Consider the following 6116-nt stretch of genomic DNA (forward strand, 5'->3'; position numbering starts at 1 on the left):
CCTAGTTAGGGGAGACAGATAAAAAACAAACATAAATAGTGTGTCAGGGGCTGAATAGGGTTAGGGGAAAAAAACCTTAAGCAGGGTAAAGGGTTAGGGTGTGAATAGGGTCTACAATTTTTGTTAGGATGAAGGGGGTGGTTGGGGAAGGCCTCTCTGAAGAGATGAAGTTTAAGGAGAAAGTAAACAATTTGAAACAGGAAGTCATGCAGATATCTGGGGGCTGATATGCCCTGGTCTTCCATTTGAAAGCCCGCTCCATTGGTGTTCAGAAGTTTTATAAGTTGGGGAATTTCAATTCTGGTGATGCTTGAATCTTTCAGATCTTCTTTTATTAAAATATTCTTATGATAAATTGATCCCAAAAGTGGCCCAATTCTCCACTTCTCTTGGGCTAATCTTACTACTTTATTTGGCCAATAGGATGTAGCAGATGATGGCCTGTTCTGAGTCTAGGCTTCAAGAGACTTCACACACTTCTACTATTTTATTAGGATCCTTGTCTCTTCCATAAGAACAAACTTGGGCTGTCCTGCTGGAGTACATGAAACCATGTGGATCAGAGACTTTTCAGCCCAATAGCCCCAGATGAGGTCTCAGTTATGAGAGAGCCAAGATCAGTAAAGTTGTCCAGCTAACCTGCAGATCCATGAATGAGCGTTGTCAAGCTGACCAATACAAGAACTTTCCAACAAACACACTGACTTAATAAGCAATATTATATGGCTATTGGTTTAGGCTATTGAAGCATATGAACTATGTAGCATTATTATGACAACAGATAACTTGTGCTTGAATACTATCTCCAGTTTTGATGGTATGTGTGTATGTTCAAAGTGTATGTGTCATCCAGTGAAGGGTGAGGAAGAGTTAGAGGCAATATTGAGAAGACCAAGGCAAATTTACCATTTACCAGATATGCAAATTTGAAATAGCTCTTCTCATTACATGTGCATATGTGATGATGTAATAAAACCAATACATGTAGATCCATCACCACAAGTTGGTGGAATGTGACAGGGATTTTGGGAGCATTCTTGTGTTATCTCATTTAGACTGTACCTTTGTTACTAATGGTGGCCTTACAACCCAGATTAAAGCCCATATATTTTCATTTTAAACAATATTGCTAGAAACCAAATCTCTTACTCTCTGCAAAACACATTTGGAAGATGACAAGAGCTAAATTACAACCTTCCCTTTCACCCCATCAATCTTCTCTATGCCTGTTGTAATCTCACTTGTACAAAACAGTTCTAATTATATTTTATAAAAACGTTAAAAATTTCCTAGGCTTGCAAATCCTTCTGTTGTTCATCTTTATAATGTATTTTTTTCAGTAGGCTTCCTGTATTTCTGTTTATTCAAATAATATAACATGATGCTTTGTGTATAAAGAAATGCTTCTGAACCATCAGTAAGATGTGTACTTTAAGCTGTGTTTTTCAGTTGTTGGAATGGATTTATAATGATCAACCTCCCCTTTTCAGTGCCCAATTTTGCTGATGAGGATGGCTTACTATAGTCATGGACATAGAAGAGAAGTTAATCCCATCCATATTAGTACTGTGTTCTCAGCAATCAAGTTCAGTTAAGTCCTGGCTTTAATTTCAATAGGACCTCTTGATGTAGCTTCAGTGTTTTTTTTTTTCCTAATTTTTATCACATTCTAAGTTATGATTGATATGTTGGGCCTCTTATTTTAAACTTCCCAAATAAAAATTACTAAAATGATGTTTCATCAAGCACACATAAACACTTTCTTCAACAATAGTTGGTAATATCTTCAACTACTTTTTTCTTGGGTGAATGAGCATATTTGTATAAAAAAGACAAATATAATAGCTTGCAATTATTTTGAGGATAATATTTTATAAAGTGAAACAAATTATGCTATATGTAATTAATATTATTATGTTAACTAATTGGTCTTTGACATTGGTCTTAGATAATTTTTCACCAAATCACAGATTAACATAGCAATGTTGACATATATATTTCACTTATTATTTAAATGTATTTATTTAATTATATATTGCTTTATTCCAAAACCAGGAAGTTAGATAATTCAAAGATAAATGTGACAATATTTGAATACTTCTTTTTTTGAATAATACTTCTGTTATAAATGTTTGCTCCTTAAAAAGATGTCCTCCTGAGATCTGAGAATTTTTAAAAGTGGAATTAAGAAAATACTATATACTGTCACAAATTATAACACCCACTGGGAAATGTACAAATGTTTACATAAAGAATCTGGTTAAAAACACTATGCAAAATTTTGAAGCATTTCTGTTGGTAATTTAAAAAATACATAGCCATGGTTAATTTATTCTCCTTAATTTTAATTAGTATGATAACAATTTGTAAGTTTACCATTTAAGTGGTCATTTCCTATAAATTTATTTGCAGGATATAAACTAGTCAGCTCTATAATAAACATTATGTTTTGTATCAGAAAACTATTATCGATATATTATGAACTTTAAAATTTTTTGCTTAAATCCCATTAGAGGACATTCTGCAGATCTTAAGTACTCTATTTTGTACATGCTTGGTGTTTTGCCCATACATTGAATGAAATGGTGTCTTGCTCTTTCTGTCACTATCTTGGTTCTGTGTTTCCTGCACAAAATGCCTGGTGAAGCCACAGAAACTGTCCCTGCTACAGAGCAGGAGTTGCCACAGCACCAGCCTGAGACAGGATCTGGAACAGAATCTGACAGTGATGAATCAGTACCAGAGCTTGAGGAACAGGATTCCACAGAGGCAACCACACAACAAACTCAGCTCACAGCAGCAGCTGAAATTGAAGAAGAACCAGTCAGTAAGGCAAAACAGAGCCAGAGTGAAAAGAAGGCATGGGAGGCTATGTCTAAACTGGATCCTCAACAGGTTATAGGAATATCCTCTTTGTCATCATAAACCAGATGTCTACAATAGCCCAGCTTCAGATACCTACATAGTTATGGGGGGAAGCCAAGATTGAAGATATCTCAGCAAGCACAACTAGCTGCTGCTGAGAAAAGCAAAGTTCAAGCTGAAGCTGTCTCAAACACTCAAGAAAACACACAGACTCCAATTGTAAAAGAGGAGAGTGAAGAGGAAGAGGTTGATGAAACAGGTGCAAAGGTTAAGGACATAGAATTGGTCATGTCACAAGCAAATGTGTCAAGAGCAAAGGCAGTCCAACCCCTGAAGAACAACAGTGATGATATTGTAAATGCTATTATGGAATTAACAATGTAACCATCTGGAAAAGAGGAACTTTTTTTGGTGTTTCAAAAGAATAACTGCAGCTTGGTTTGAAAGTTGTATTGTTTCTATCATTAATAAAGTTATGGCTTCTTAATGGATGAAAAAAAAAGAAATTGTCTCTTAAACTTGAAAATGGTTCCTAAGTCATGGTGTTCACATCTACCAGTGGTTTCTGCTACACAAATGGGCTATTAGATTTTGTATTTCCTCAAGAACAGTTTTTCTTATCATATCAGTAGAAACCATCTCAACTGCAGTTGAAGTTACCAAGATAGAATTATAATTTTGCCTGCCTTACAATACTAAAACATTGATTGAACATGTGGTTTCTTGCATCGTTCAATATTACTTGTAGTTTGAGATTTGCTCTCTGACTCTGGAAAAAATGTATATATTTGAGAGTAAGAGAACTTACAGAAATTAAGTCCATATTTCTGCTTGTAAGAGAGTCTGTAGCAAGTAAATGCAAGGTGTATCTTTTTTAGATAAAACCTTTTCTTTTATAGGCTAAATATTAATTCATTTCAAGATTTCCTGTGGCTTTAATAATTTTAGTCACTAGGGACTTGTAATGTTTCTGATAGAAGGTAAGAGTATCTAGTGTCTATCATTCTTTCTGTGTATATGTAATTATTGAAATCTTGGCAATGCTGCGGAGAAAGAATCTGGTTTTGCAGTTTACAAAATCTGGATCAGAATCATGGACCCACCAGTTATAAGCCATCTTCTCTTAGTTGAGTAAGACTCTTGCTGAGGCTCAGCTTACCATGTGTAAAGATGACTCTGTTACTACCTCATCTACCCTCTTCTGGAGTTAAGAGGAATGAATGGGATAATATATTTAGAAGCTCAGTGTAATTGGTGAAGTGATTTTTGACAGCCACTCTGGAAAACAGTATGGAGGTTCCTCAAGATGTTAAAAATAGAACTACCCTTCGACCCAGCAATTGCACTACTAGGTATTTACCCCAAAGATACAGATGTAGTGAAAAGAAAGGGCACATGCATCCCAATGTTCATAGCAGCAACGTCCACAATAGCCAAACTGTGGAAGGAGCCAAGATGTCCTTCAACAGATGAATGGATAAAGAAGATGTGGTTCATATATACAATGAAATATTACTCAGCCATCAGAAAGGGTGAATACCTACCATTTGCATCAACATGGATGGAACTGGAGGGGATTATGCTAAGTGAAATAAGCAGAGAAAGACAATTATCATATGGTTTCACTCATATGTGGAACATAAGGAATAGCATGGAGGACCATAGGGGAAAGGAGGGAAAACTGAATGGGAAGAAATCAGAGAGGGAGACAAACCATGAGAGACTCTGGATTCCAGGAAACAAACTGAGGGTTACAGAAGGGAGGTGGGTGGGGGGATGGGGTAGTCAGGTGATGGGTATTAAGGAGGGCACGTATTGTGATGAGCGCTGGGTGTTATACACAACTAATGAATCATTGAACACTACATCAGAAACTAATGATGTACTTACTATATGTTGGCTAACTGAACATAATAATAAAAAAAGGTATTTATTTGAGACAGGTAATATGCTCACTACATATATGATGCTACATCTGCCTATCTCCTCACCTCTCTTCCTCTACAGGAGTTTGCATTAAAACAACACAAACTGAACTCTTTCATACATATGATTTACAATGTGATAATGTATTAGTGGCAAGAATCTGTAGTCATACAGGCCAAACCATTTTTAATGTTTCTGAATTTTGTGAGTTGAAGTTTATTCCCACGAATTAAACAGATAGGTTGGGGGGAGGTAGTTTTCACCTGACTTCTTTTTAATCTGGAGAATTTTAGGCACATAGAGGTTTTTTAAAAGGAGGAATGAGAATAATTACCAGGCTTTGGATGATGGGGATTTTCTGATAAAATGCATCAAGTTAAAAATGAGAAAACTGGATGCAAAAAGCAGTGAGATTGACAATGGCTGAGCTCTTATAGCAGGCCAAAAGAAAACCATGAAAGGAAACACTTCAGGAAGTTTGACATAGCCTAAAGAAAGTTTTTTGTTTTGTTTTGTTTTGTTTTTTGTTTTGTTTAGTAGAGAGCAAGTGTGGTCTGAGTGGGGAAAACAAGGAGAAGCCACTATAGACTTGAAGAGAGGGTATATTAGTAATTAGGAAAAGGGCAGTATAGCCAGAGACCTCTGAAAGAAAAATAACTGGGCCAGAGATGGGAATTTTGCACATTAGCTTCTATAACAATGATTATTTTGTTGAAAGAAACAGAATAAATAATGGCTTAAATTCAAGTTATAAGCCTTTAAGTTAATTTTGTAAAGCACCTCCACCCCACCACTATGATTTTCTTTTCGTAAGTCCCTATATACTACAGAAGGTAGTTAGGTCATAGATGGGTCTTTGCTAATGAAGAAATCTCAGGAGTTATGTAAATGCCAACAACAACAACAACAAAAAAGCAGTCTACTTTTAAATAGACCAATATTTAACTGACTGTTTTCAGTAATCCTATACCATAGAAAAGTGGGGATATCTAATACATAATGCTTCATAGTTTTGATCAAACACGATTCCCTTTTTCTTTATGTATAATAGCCTCTTATACCCAGCAGTGATTACACAGCTCTCATCACTGGCTGCTAGTATCACAAGCTATATCAGCATCTTCAGTGGCAGCTGGATAAAAAGTTTCTATGTTTATCTTTAAAAAATATCTTTCAAGCTACTGTCTTGTTATGAAGTTTGGAAATACATTCTGATTCAACTCTGAAAAGAAGACAGCTTAAATACTTGACAGAAGTTATATAGTCAAGGCAGGCCATAATTTCTGTTCCAGAAACCATGTGTGTAAGCTGATTTTTCCTCTACT

The 6116-nt window shown here is 35.6% G+C and overlaps 1 pseudogene; it reads left to right on the forward strand.

The window, feature by feature from the left end:
• The first annotated feature begins 2634 nt into the window (after nt 1-2634).
• LOC112826817 (nascent polypeptide-associated complex subunit alpha pseudogene) lies at nt 2635-3299 on the forward strand (annotated as a pseudogene).
• Nucleotides 3300-6116: the final 2817 nt, after the last annotated feature.

Source organism: Callorhinus ursinus, unplaced genomic scaffold (genome assembly GCF_003265705.2).
Source record: "Callorhinus ursinus isolate GAN/ISIS: 27379988/994484 unplaced genomic scaffold, GSC_fseal_2.0 scaffold67, whole genome shotgun sequence".
Lineage (NCBI taxonomy): Eukaryota > Metazoa > Chordata > Mammalia > Carnivora > Otariidae > Callorhinus > Callorhinus ursinus.